Consider the following 14,001-nt stretch of genomic DNA (forward strand, 5'->3'; position numbering starts at 1 on the left):
GTCCTAATTTACTCAATTGAACTTTTCAGTTCAAATCTTTTAATAGCCAGAACTCAATTTATTTTTAAGTAGTCTGCAGTGACATGCCAGACTATCATTCCACTTAGCACTTGGTAGCACTTCTGTTCTAAGGCCAACAAAACAAAATTCTATATACATTGCATTTTTTCCTAGTAGGTGAACATGAATGTAGGGCAGTCTTTAAGGACTACGTATATATCCTATAGGTACTGCAGGTGGCACAGTGGTTTAAACCGCCCTGCTGCTGGGCTGGTTGATCGAAAGGTTGCCGGTTCAAATCTGCACCACGGGGTGAGTTCCCGTTGCTCCGTCCCAGCTCCTGCCAAGCTTGCAGTTCGGAAGCATGCAAATGCAAGTAGATGAAAATGTACCACTTGGGTGGGCAGGTAACAACGTTCCATGCACCTCGGTATTTAGTCATGCCGGCCACATGACCACGGAGACTGTCTGTGGACAAACGCTGGCTCCCACAGCTAGGAAACGGAGATGAGCACCACCCCCTAGAGTCAGGCATGGCTGGGCTTAATGTCAAGGGGAAACCTTTATGTTTATATATCCTATATGGTAGGCTGACTCAACACTTAGTTGCACATTCACGCATGCGCACACACAGCTAATGCATATCTGGGGCTTATTGGAAGGATAGCCTTATTTTTATTGTTAACACCTTACTAGAGCTTTTCAATTAAATACATCATGCTACATAAATTTGCATGCTAGTAGAGCACCGTATTGATGTAGCGAGGTATATCTCCTGGGAAGAACATACATTTTCATGACTCCAGTGTGTCAAAAAAATATGCGTTCAGTGGTGAACATTTCTCGCAAGTTGCTGAGAAAGTGCGATTTCCCAAAACTAGGAGAGTTCTACTTGGTGAAAGAAAGCTACACAATAATGTATGACATAAAACCATTCTCTGCCTCTGTATGGAGAGATAATAATTTTATCTCTGGTGTAAATTAAAATGGAGTTGTAGTACTTCCATTTTCCCTTCATCAACTATAAAGCAGAACGTGGCCATAAACGAGATCCAAACTTTATTTTCATGGTTTTGCATATCAGTCTTTCAAACCAGTGGGCTGTTGCCCAGTACCTTTTCTTGTACCGAACCCCTACCTCAAGTGCAATTTTTGCAACTGCAAACCCATGCAGTGACATAGTAGCTGCTTTCTTTGCTGTTAGATTATTTCACCCGTTCTTATGTCATAAAATTTAGAGCACACTGCAGATATTGTATATTGTTGCATGTCCTAGAGTAGGACTGTAAGTACAGCCAGTAGACCCCTAACCCTCATCTGGAAGGTCCTATACCCCAAGTGTCTGCCCCACTGAGGAATGGAAAAAGAGGGTAAAAACTACCAATAGGCACTTGTCATGAAAACTCATTCTTGCTGTGTGTCTGGAATGACTTAGAAGGTGCTCAAAGTTTCCTGTCTGCCTCCAGAAATGTTTTGGAGACACTCCAGGAATGAGGTTGCTATGAAAGAGACCAATGAGCATGTTTTCCTCTCTCTTTCTGGCACTTGGATTGTGGTCACTGGGTGGAATTCAGAACATTCACCAGACACTGTCTTGGTCATCAAGACCAAGATCAATTGTTGCTGGGGTAGTATGATACATTGTTGGTGAAATGTGTGTGTGTGTGTGTGTGTGTGCAGTGTTGATGTATGTATGCGCCGCACATGAAGCCCCATGACCCCATGATGGGCCAGGAACATCATGCTCTCCTGCCATGGAGATTACCTGCCCTGTTGGTCATGTGCAGTTTTTGGCAGCCTGATGTAATGAAAATGTCAAGAACTAATATGAGCTATGAACTCCAGGAATGTATGTATTTAGTTATATGGGTATTGCATATCCACCTCTCAGCTCATAAGGACTGCCAGAGCAGCTTACAGTAAGACACAATATTGATAAATATAATGCAAACCAATGAAAATGATACAAAGTGGAGCAGAGGATAATTTGGTCATGAAACAGCACTGAAATGATGAACTAAAAGGCAAATTAAAAAGTTTACCTTTGGTGCTGGGATGAAAACAGAATAAGCACCAGAGGAATCTCCTTGAGGAGAAAATTCCACAATCACCGAGTCACATTTGAAAGGCCCTTTCTCCAGTCACCAGTTTACTCACCTTTGACAGTGTGGTGACAATCTCTCATCTGATGAAGGACCTTTTTATATTCAAGTGGAAGGCATTTCTCAGGTAACAGGAATATCCTGTTAGATCTCCTTGGTGTCACAGAGTTTGAACATCTCTAAATTTCACATATCCTTCTCAATGCACTGACTAACCAAACACCTGTGCACAGAGCCATACAATTGGAATGGACTCATCCCAACATCTATCTAAAAAGCTTATGGCAGATGATTCACACCTTTCCTGATAACCCCCATCAAGCTTCTGTAGGCATCTTATCCAATCATTTATATTTTTATAATCTAAATCAGAGGTAGACAACCTGGTGTCCTCCAGGGATTATGGGAGTTGTCAGCCAAAAACACATGGAGGGACCAGGTTGTACACCCTTAATTAAAGTCTTTTTATGTGTAGCTGATGATTCTTGCTTTAATTCCAAGAAGAACTTCAATATACTTCAGTTCCTGAACCAATGTGACTTTGTCCTTTGTACAAATAACATTATTTATTATTTAAGACCCACATGCTCACTCTAAATGGATTTACATTAAATTATCCTAATATGTAATTGTCCATTTCCATGTTTTACATTGTTCTGCCTCACTTGCCTTTCTTCCCTCTACTTATATTTTTCCACCATAAATGTACATTCCCATTCTGGTTGATACATTATTTCTTAAATTCTTTAGCTTTATCACTGAAAGAACACAATCCTGTTTCTGATCCATCAACTCCCCATGTAAGATGATACATAATGAAGTAGCAAAATATTCATGGAAGATTTGCTAATGGGAATATTATGAAACCAATTAATGCATTTCACAGGATTATTCATTCATATTTATGACGATTATTTCATTTCTATACCACCTGTAGCCAAAGCCCTCTGGGAGGTGTACCTGACATACCAACATTTTTTCAAGATAAAACAATGGAACATACATCCTATATTTCAGCATGGAATACTGCCATTCAGAAATTCACTGCCAGGCCCTTTCAGGAGTGTGCATGTATGCATGTGTGAGTTGGGTAAATTGTTGAAGTACTTTTCAATATTGGCAAACAATGAATTATTGAGAAGAAAACGAAAAGGGGCCTCAAGTCGGCTTTCAGCCCTTAAAAGGTCATCCTCCTCCCAGTCTAAAATAAGAAAAGCATTTTCTCAGTTCAACACACCCTGGTATTACTTTTATTACTAAATATATAGTGATGGAATGCCTTGCAGGAGGGATGACCCTTTAAGCTCTCCTACTCTCAGGAATAACCAGGCTTTCTCTCTCTCTCATTTAGTGATGTGACCAAAGATTGTAATTCCTTAGTTTGGAATATGAATCTAGCAACTTGAAATCATCGCCTTTAGTATGAAGTGAGCCCTCTGGCCTTTGCATGTATGCTGAGCTGGAAAAGGACCTTCCCTGGTTCCTTCTTTCTGCCCTTCCACCGTAACCAGGATTAGCAGAGCCATTGACAAAAGGATGCCACCACAACTACAGGCTTCCTTTACTGGTGCCTGAAGCGAGGTCCTTTGTAGACATGGATGCCAGGAACGAAGGGACATGATTGATTCCAGGATATTCCAGGTTCCCAGCACTTAGGTTGCCACTGCAGGCACTGGAGAGGGAGGGACATTTCCAGTGATCCTCGTTGCTGCCATACAATAAGTAGAAAAGGACAGCAGAATCCCATAGGTGTTTTGGGAGGAACCATCCTATTCTGTGACACTCCCAAAGATGCCAGGAGAAATGTAATGGAGCCATTTCATGATGTTAGGGGGAAAGTTCAGCTTGCTGCTCTAGCTGATTTGTATGTGGGCATTCTTATGCCCATCAGTTTCTCAACAGACAAGCCAGGAGCCTCTATGATGCATTTAACAACATCGGTGTGCTGGCAAAGAGCATTGATCAATTTAAGCTCTCAATAAGCCTTTTTCTGAGAGGAAGGGGCTAGCAGGAGGACCAAGCTGGTTTTCTGACTTTGGGAACCTTGCGGTAAGAACGTCTGAGAACCCATAAATTCAGTGCATCCCAATGGCCCTTCTGAACCCTCTATTTTCCAAAGTATCATGATTATTCATTGCACATTTGTTTTTAAAGATTTACGTATAAAAACAGTACAGTAACTTGTTTAAAAAAAACATATGGGTGGGTATGAGAAGGCACTATGAAGTTTTCTACTTTAATGGGCAAACTTAATTAAGGGTAGTTTAATGTTGCTCAGACGGGAGGAGAGCCACTTTTATTAAATATGCGAGCCCTTGGAGATTTAAGAATAAATTAAAGAAGCATCTTATTTCTTTGGAAAGTAATAAACCTGGAGAGGTAGTAAAACTTTCTAGGACTTCAGTTCATGCAGGCAGACTAAACATTCTTGTTGAACATGCCTGAAACAAAGTAATTTTTTATCTAGGCATTTAGTCTATTTCTCTCTTTTATAACTATGTTTCCAATCAATCAGTATTATCCATAAGATAACGACTAAATAAATTTGAAGTAGCAATACGAAGTCTGTTCTGCATAAATGCAAACATAGATCTTCCCTCTTGCTGTAGTTCAGATAAGGAACATTTGTGTGGCTTTTGTTCAAATACAATGGGAAACCATGGGACATTATCTAACACTACCAGTTTGCCTATGTTACTAATGTATGCAACACCTAGTAGTATCCAGTAACATAAGCTGACCCAACAGGTTTCTCTGGAAAACTTGACTCACCAGCCAAGCATATCTCTGGCATATCTTTTCTCTGACATATCTTTTGCACTAATGATACAACAACAGTATCAACTATAGAGCAGCTGGATTCTGCCCATTGTTTCCTGCTATGTGAATGATCCTTTGACACTTAGAAAACTGAATGTTTCAAAAAACTTTAAATGAACAGTAGAGATCAAAGTAGTTTCAGATCTTGCTTTATTTTCACTAAAATCATTTATATGAGTCACACTTCCCCTCGCTTTGCTATCATGTGGAAGTATGGTTTGTTTAAAAGAAGCTTCTGATATACTTTCCACATGTGCAAAAATGAGGGGAGCACATTATCCCACAGTTTATGGTTATCCTCACCATGTCCATGCATGGCTTCCCCTTACACCTGGACTGAGTTTATTCTTTGGCTGGGCTTTCTAGAAGTTCATGTAGTGAACTTTCCCAGTGTTTAAGACCCAGAATAGTTTCTTGAGGGTCCACCAAGGCCTGATGGCCTTTAGGTTGTTAAGAAGAGCAGAGAAGGTAAGAAAATCACCTTGGAGATGCTTTCCTGGTTATTCTCTGGAGAAGATCTGCCTATGCCACGAGAACGAAGTTGTTCGCCTTACTAAAGCAGCTTTCCTCCCAGAAGCAGGAGCGAGCAAGATCCTGCCTGCATCCACTTAATCTCTGCGATAGTGCGAGAGAGGGACTTTATAAAACCCATAGCAAGAACTGTTGTCACTTGTTCTTGGCTTAAGGAGAATAATTGATGCATCACCTGCCCAGGCAACTTTCGAGGTCCATGAAACACCCGCTTGTCAGTTCAAGGAACCAATACTGCTGCGGAGAAAGGAAGTGTTGGCTTTATGTTGCTTGTTTTGCCTCCGTATTTCATCACCACCATCAATAAATTCTATATCATCTTTGACAGAAATGATTTCTTTTCTTCCTAAGTATCCTCAAGGTGAAGTACCCTGGCTAGTCTGGGCCCCTGGGGTTAAGCCCTGCATAACTCAGTTTAGCAAATAATTACAAAATCACAGTGCTATGTATCTCTATCTGCAAAAATAATGGAAATCAACCAGTGTGATGCAGAAAACTGCATTGTTTTCAGTTGTGTCTTCTGCATGTGCTAATCATATACAGGACAATCCTGTGGCGAAGCCAAAATGGACCTGCCATTCTGACCTCCCTCATAACTGAGCTCCTCATGGGCTGGAGCACCACTGAAGGCAGCCGTGCTGTCAGGTGGCAGCAGCAGCGTGGAGTGTGATATTGGAGGTGACCAAAAGCGTCAGCCTGCTGCTGCTTCATCATGAGACTGCTTTATCCTATAGTGATGCATGGATACGGCAATGGGGGGTATATTTGTTGTAGCCAAGTCCACACTCAGTGTCACATAATTCAGGAGTAGAACAGCAACAGGGTGTGCACCACATTCCACAAAGCAGTAAAAATGACAAACATTCAGAAATGCGCCATAGCAACTTAAGATCTCCAAGAACCCATACTATACATTGTTTGTATTGTGGGAACATTACTCAAAGATTGTGCTTCCTCCTTGAATTGGTATTTTAGATTTGGGACATTTTTCGCCATTGGAATGGTCACATAATTGATAGTAGGTTCAAAGAAAGTATTTCTTAATCAGACAAATCATTAAGATACAGAATTCACATATATAATATGTGTTAAAGCTAACCAGATGAAATGGATTGAAAATAAAAAATAATATATCTATTTATGGAGATTAAGCATACCACTGAACTCAGAACTAAGCTGCTTTGTATGAACAGACATGAAGTGAAGGCCTTTGATTGCTAGAAAGCTGGACAGAGAAGGACATGCATAACACCTCCGAGAAATGTTGCTGGTCTTATTTAAATTCTCTCTTCCCCCTACAATTTCCCTGGATATTTAGTCCCAGCAGAAACGCGCAAATTCTCCTTGAAATGTCATTTTAGTGAAATGCATTTAGTGAAAGAAATACTGTATTTTTCCCTCTGTAAGACACACATTTCCCCCCCTAAAAAGTAAGGGGATATGTCTGTGCGTCTTATAGAGCGAGTGTGTGTGTGCAGTAAGTCTGTCAGATGTGCAGCCCATGGGGAAGTGATGGGGAATGTGCCCGTGATTATGTGCCCATTTGATCCAGAATATTTTTTTTCTTGTTTTCCTCCTCTAAAAACTAGGTGCGTCTTATGGTCAGGCGTGTCTTATAGAGCGAAAAATACGGTAGATCTTCACCATAATGAAGCAACTCCACAAAATTCCTGCGTCATCAGAGCACTGTTGGATCAGGGCAATGTCCCACCAAGTCCAGCATTCTCTTCATAGAATGGCCAAGTAGCCACGCACCGGACTCCACAAGCAAGACAGGAGTACAAGAGCTACCTCCTGACCATGTTCCCCAGCAACTGGTACACACAGGCACCCTGCATCTGAAGGTGGCATAGAGCACAGAGTCAGTATCCATCAACAGGCTTTTCTTCCACGAATTTGTCCAATCCCTTTCTAAAGCCACCCAAATTGGTGGCCATCACTGCAACTCTTGGAAATGAATTCTGTACAACCAAAAATCCCTACAAAAAATTTACACAGCACAAAACACATTTGTTTATTTTAGAAAATGCATGTCTCATATTTCTTCTTAACAGTTAAGTGGCTTGCTAGAGTAACCAAAAATGACTTAGGAAGACCTTTCAATTTAAAAATTCACTCCCTCATTACATTTCTACGCCACCCAAGAGCCGAAGTGCTTTGGAGGGTATAAACACTATGCCACAAATAAAAATAATTGTTGATCAATTCTAATCATTCTTTTGATCAGTAGCTAGGTCTGGCAAGAATTCATTGCCATGGGGTGAGGGACAGAATGAAATCTCATTTTGAGAAAGTAGAATATAAAATTGCAGACTGCCCCTTACATGGTTTTTCATCATGCCCCCTGCCTACCTAAATCATTTCATAAACAGCTGAATTGCAATTGATTAGATTGATCAACAGGGCTGTGTTTTGTTTGATTTGACTCTACTCAGTTCATAAGGAATGGAATCTAGTGCTGTGATTGCTACAGTTTAATGAATGGAACTTACTAAATCATTATATACGTAAAGAAAGAACATATTCCTTGCCCTGATTCATTTAGGACTGTTTCCATATTGCTGGTTTCTTGTTATGTGTTCACTGCAGTATGACACGACATAACTGTGAGAAGGACAATTCTTCCTTTGTCAAAGAATAATTGTCAAAAATAATTGTCAAAGAATGACTTTGACAAATCATCAAATTAGGTTCTGTATTACTAACTGGACCATTAATATTGATTTTAAGAAGTCTAGCTGTGCTCAAGTGGCTTTTCTAATAATAATGTATTAAGTACTTCTTTCTGAGCCCCTGATAGGACTAAACCTTTTCATATGATTTCAAAGAAAACATAATATTTTAGAGCACAATATAATACATGCTTCAGAGAGTTCAGAGAAAACAACATTCATCATCAAATTTACCCAAAAGCCATAAGGAATGGCCACTTGAATTTTCTGGGCAGAAATCTATGAAACTGGAAAAAAGCCACTTAAATTTTCCTGAAGAAGTTATACCAGAGGCATATTTTAAAGATTTTAGATTAATTCCCTAGTTTTGTTAATCCTATTAAATAATTTTTAGAGGTATAGATAGACTAGGTCCCAAGAGTCATGAAAAAACCAACAACAGAATCAAACTAAATGTGATATCAGAGATGTGTAATCATATCTTTTCCTTTTGCTAAAAGCACTTGAGCAGGGAGAAAGACCTGGATCAAGGCCATGAGAGACATGGCCCTAAACGTTTCACCCTGCTTTGTGATGCCAGTCCAAATGGTCCCCTGAACCCATTTAGTATGCATGTGGGGGGACACAGTAGCATGCATTGGCATCGCCACAGCTAATGGTATCTCAAGGAGGGTTGCAGCATAGGGAGAGGGTGAGATCCATCCTCCCAGCACTATGGCCCTCATTCATGCATCTACTGCATCCCATTTCATTCAGCCCATAGAAGAATGGACTACAGGAAATAGACGCCAGCTATTTCTTCACAGGGCTACATGTCCCAACCCTCAAACAGTACTTTAAGAACAAGGGATATGGATGGTCCCTTCTTAGGATGAGAAATCAATCAATCAATCAATCAATCAATCAATCAAAGGGTCAATAAGTGAAATACCTACCTCCGAAAAAGAAGGGTTAGTATTCTGGCTCTGAAATAGCAGATCAGCATCTGCAGCATTCTGTTCACTCATGAAATCAAACAGGGTTGCACTCCAACTAAGAGTGCAATCTTAAGTTTCTTTGGGTGGAAAACGAAGACCTGTAATACCCAGCATGTCCCAGCCGGCATAGTTGCTTGAGACACCCTGTGAATTACGTTCCTTTTCTCCTTTCTAGACTTGCAGAAAAGTGTACCTTAATTTATTTACTGCGGCTCCCAATGAAAGCAATGTGAAAAGTTAGATGTCACTCAACATAAATCCCACTGATTTCAATTTATGCACTATGGTTTCTTTTTATATTTAGATTCCATTTTTATATGTCCCACAGTTCTTGCCATACAGCAAGATCCCCCAACCCTTCGTGTAGTATTTTCAGGAGCCTGGATGCTAAAACAGGGAAGAAATGGAAGGAGCATTCAAATATGGCTTACCTTCTTCTAACAATGCTCTTGATTAGCTCCAGCTAATTTCATGCTTTCTGAAGAAACGTACAAAGATACTGGAAAATATGTTTTGATAAACATAATCAAATGAGATCTACAGTTTGCCTCATTTCCCCTGCATGGTAGAATGGCTGCCACCGGGACTGGGGTCCCTGGGTTTCAGGTTTTGGTAAGGTGTACGTGTTTCCTTATTCCTGATGCTTGGACCCTGGGTGTAGCAGTGGGTAGAAGAAGAGGTGTGGAGCAGAAAAGGTACCACACACTGCTCCCTCTTCTAGCACTCTGGACTGTCATAAGGAGAACAAGGTCATAGATGCATTTTTATGAATCGCCTGTTTTTACAGAAATCAACTGATCCAGCATGTACTACTCTCAAAAGAATACCGCTGCTTATGCAGGCAACCATCTTTCACTCAGTCCTTCAGATACTGCACATTTCCCAGTATTTTCTTCAGCTTGCAAAGCTATTCTTCTTCAGCTCAAATAAAGGAAGCTTTATCCTTATAGTAAGAATATTTCAGAACTATTCAACAAAAATATTATATGACATACACATATTTTCCTATCTGGCTTGTTTGCCAAGCCTATGACTTCTCCTTCATTTCAATGTTTTCTAGTTTTCATCTTGTTTTCTTTGCATATATCCATTGACCACTGTAGGATAACTTAACTCTGAAATGCAGGATAAAGCAATAAAGGAAACAGGGTTCAGTGGTGCAAGAGAAGCTGTAGTATGAAAAACTGAAACAGTTTTTTGTACTTGAAATAAGCCCCACTTAATGCAATGGCATTCACTTCTGGGTAGACACATCTAAGATTGCACTGAAAATGCACAGAATCTGAGCCACTGGTTTTCTTTTCTTAGGTACACAATTCCTATTTGAGTCAGCATAATAGGCAAGCATTATATCTACATGTCTGTTGGAAAATGCTGTAGAATTCAAGGAATTGCTGATAAAGGTATACATGACTAGACTGCATTCCCACTGTACAGCGATTTAATCCATTGCAAACACTGACAGCTCTGTTGTTAAACTGCTATAGACCATGATTAAAAGAATAAGGAAAGGACTAAGAGTATTGCTAACTGTCATTAGACCTTGATTTAAAATGCAATACAAATTCTCCTGCGGAGATTGAAAGGATTGTTAAAGTTACCCACTGCCAATTAATTGAAACAGACTTACAAAAGGACAGTATTTATGGCACAGGAAGGGGCAATGTGCCATGGTCACCCCAGAACACTGAAAACAACAAGAGAAATTTTCAGTTCGGAGGTGTACATTTCTCTGGAGTTCATTTGAGGAGTTTCTAAAAGTTGTGAACAAGTTGTGATATGGCATCAAGGAAGCCCCTGAAGAAATAAATTTGAGGTTCTGGCAATTATGTCTCTTCCTTTCTGACATTATTCCCGTCCTTCAAAGCCCAAGAACAGGCTGAGGAAGCCTGGAGAAACAAAAGAAGCCAACAAGGCCTCTGCATACGCATTCTCTCCTGATTTGCTCTATCCAGCAACCCTTTGAATTTAGATACGGGAGGGAGACAGTCATTCCAACTTTCTTCTACTGTTTCTCCATCACAACATGGATGAAACCCAAGGATAGCCCAAGGCTATCCAAATTGCTCCTCTGATCTCACTGCCGCCCTACACACCATTTTCAATCCCTGTGGACAAATTCTACAATGCTTTTATAAGTTTTGCTTCTCTTGTGGAAATACAGGATGCCACATTCTTTTCTCCAGATCTCCCAAATGACCACGTGGTTGATTTCAATGTGACTTGCTGCTCTACAGAAACAAAGTTGTAGAAACACGTGGTATTCTGCAGGACAACTTACAGGAGTGAATCGAGACTCACATCAATTGCTCATCAATTTTTTGTGACAATATGGCACAGTCATTAGTCCTGAACCTTTATTGAAATATAGCCTAAATGCATTAAAATTCAACTGAACACATATTCTTTACCTATTTCTTGTCATATATTTTAATTCTAGCATGGCTTACACAGTAAAGTCAATGCAACTTCCACTTATCTTTTGTGAGTCATGAAACAATTGTTATCTAATTCTTTCTATTAAAACACAATGCTTAAAATACTCTTTGTTCTTTACACTTGGCTGTCATTGCTTTATCTTATTTACTTTAGTTTAATGTTTTTTTATGTTTTGTAATCATTTTTCACACAGTTATAACACTCTCGTCCCCCATTATTGTCCTCAACATTCTAAGCATGCAACATAAGGATGCCAAGGCAGCTTAGCTCCATTGTAACAGCACAATAACAACCCAGCAAGATCCATTCAGATGCGAGTGAGTGACGAGTCCAAAGTAATCTACTAAGCTTCATGGCCAAGGGGGAATTAGAACCTGGATCTCTCTCACCACCACACTGCACTGACCTGAACATAAGACTTTCTAATGGTTCCTGGGATTTTGATTGTATGGATTTTTGACACTTTTATATGTTTGCCGTCCAGAGACCTGCAGCATATTGGGCGGGGTAAAAAAAACCCAAATAAATAAAAATAAATAAAATTAAATTAAAAAAGCAAAGCTCAGGGAGCCAAGGTTCCATCTAGATGCCAGGAAGTACTTCCCCGACAGTTAGGACCCTGAGGGTATGCAATGGGCTTCCATGGGAGCTGGATGAAGCCCCATCAGTGCGGGTGTTCAAGGATAGGCTGGACATGCACATGGTAGGCATGTCGTGAGCAGAGCCAGCTAGAGCCGGGGGTCAGACTAGATGGCCCGGGAGACCCCTTCTGACTCGCTCTGTTTCTATGTTTCTAAAATAAATAATGTATTCAGATTAAGCAATTGTGCTATATTTTAGCATCTTGATGTGTGTAAGCCACCAAGAGAACTTAGGCTATGTGTGGTGTGGCACAGAAATGTAATAAATGAAATGAACACTGGCCATGATGGTAAATGCTGATGGGAAGTGTAATCCAACTTTCTGGAAGGCACCAAGAAAGATGGTCCATTATTACTAACAAATTTCAAAATAACAAGCAGTCACATGTTATACATATTTGCGACTATGAACTTAATGCAATCAGGAATGTTTAAGAGCACTTAAGGGTATAAGATGACCCAAGAGGTTTGCTCTATTTCTTGTTCCCATGATTTAAAACAATTCTTGTGATATTCCTCTCATAGTTTACAGCTCTTGAGGGTTTTGCTAGATCAACTGTACAGGCTACTTGAGAAATATTTTCCTGTACTGAATAAGCCCACTGTCCACTTAGCTCAGCATAACCTACTCTGACTGGCAGATGCTTCCCGAGGGACCCAGCCAAGTTTTTCCCAGCCGGCCACTTAAAATTCTTTAAAAAGTACCATGCGATACTGAAATGGTGGCTTTCTACAAATGTTCTCCATCACTGAATTTGGATGTAAGTACCTTCCTTTGAAAGAAATAACAATTCACCAGGAAAGGAAGGAAAGAAGGAAAGAAGGAAGGAAGGAAGGAAATAAATAAATAAATAAATCCTGGCATGCGTGTAGAAACGATCCTATATCTTATCACCCACTAAAAGGTGCATCAAGTATAGTTTCAAACCCTGAAACTTCATTGAAATGTCTCCAGGGAGGGAAGGAAGAGCTACTCATACACACGCATTGATAAATGTGCAATATTTGGAGGGGGCCGGGAATGAGCACCTAAGCACGTGCTCCTTTTAAAACAGGGAAGCAAAAACAAAATACCGGAGCTGTGCTCTGCGGGCTGAGAATGCTGACTGGCTTCCCCTTGTATGCCTTGTTTCTTATGCTGACCCCTGCTTTTTGAAGGTGCTGTGCAGTCTACCTTACTAAATCCTTCCCTTCCTGAGAAAGGAGCTTTGCTTTTTCTGATTCTTGTGGGGGAAGCGGGAGAATTTTGATGACATTTCTAACAGGGAGTAGAGAGGCAGGGTTTTTTTTTTTAAGTGCAGCAGGTAAACAGATTTAGCTGTGCTTAATTTTAACCCTTACAACGCCCCACTTGCACTTTCAGGATTCTTTACATTGAGGCTTTTAGCCCCGTACTGCTTCCGAGGAAGCTCAGGAGAGGACAGCATTTTGCATGGTCTTCTGAGCATTGAAGAACTGATGGTGGCCTGAACATCTCTATCCCAAGATCCCATGTAGAGCTTTAAGTAATCTCTCTCCACACCTTTAAAAAAGCCACTCAAAAGAGTTTTCCTAATGCTCTAAATCCCTAGATCTTACCTGCAGTTTCCCAGGGTTCAGACACATTCCACACAGCCGTAGCTCCTGAATGTTCAGATTGCCACACGGCATCCAGGAAGTGTGGCTGGGCTGACAGCCTTTCTGTGAAGAAGCCTGCAAGGATGTCCACTACGGTTGCCCATGACAATTGTACGATGTGTTGCATAAACACAAAGATGAACACTGGTGCAAAAGCAATGGACTGCCAGCACACCACGATCTGCACAATTGTAATGCACAA

The 14,001-nt window shown here is 40.5% G+C and overlaps 1 protein-coding gene across 2 annotated transcripts in view; it reads right to left on the reverse strand.

Moving 5' to 3' along the window:
- KLHL1 (kelch like family member 1) overlaps positions 1-14,001 on the reverse strand; it is a 144,709-nt gene that overhangs the window by 20,236 nt on the left and 110,472 nt on the right. The gene's annotated exons all lie outside the window — the stretch shown is intronic.

Source organism: Varanus komodoensis, unplaced genomic scaffold, assembly GCF_004798865.1.
Source record: "Varanus komodoensis strain SLA01 unplaced genomic scaffold, ASM479886v1 scaffold31, whole genome shotgun sequence".
Classification (NCBI taxonomy): domain Eukaryota; kingdom Metazoa; phylum Chordata; class Lepidosauria; order Squamata; family Varanidae; genus Varanus; species Varanus komodoensis.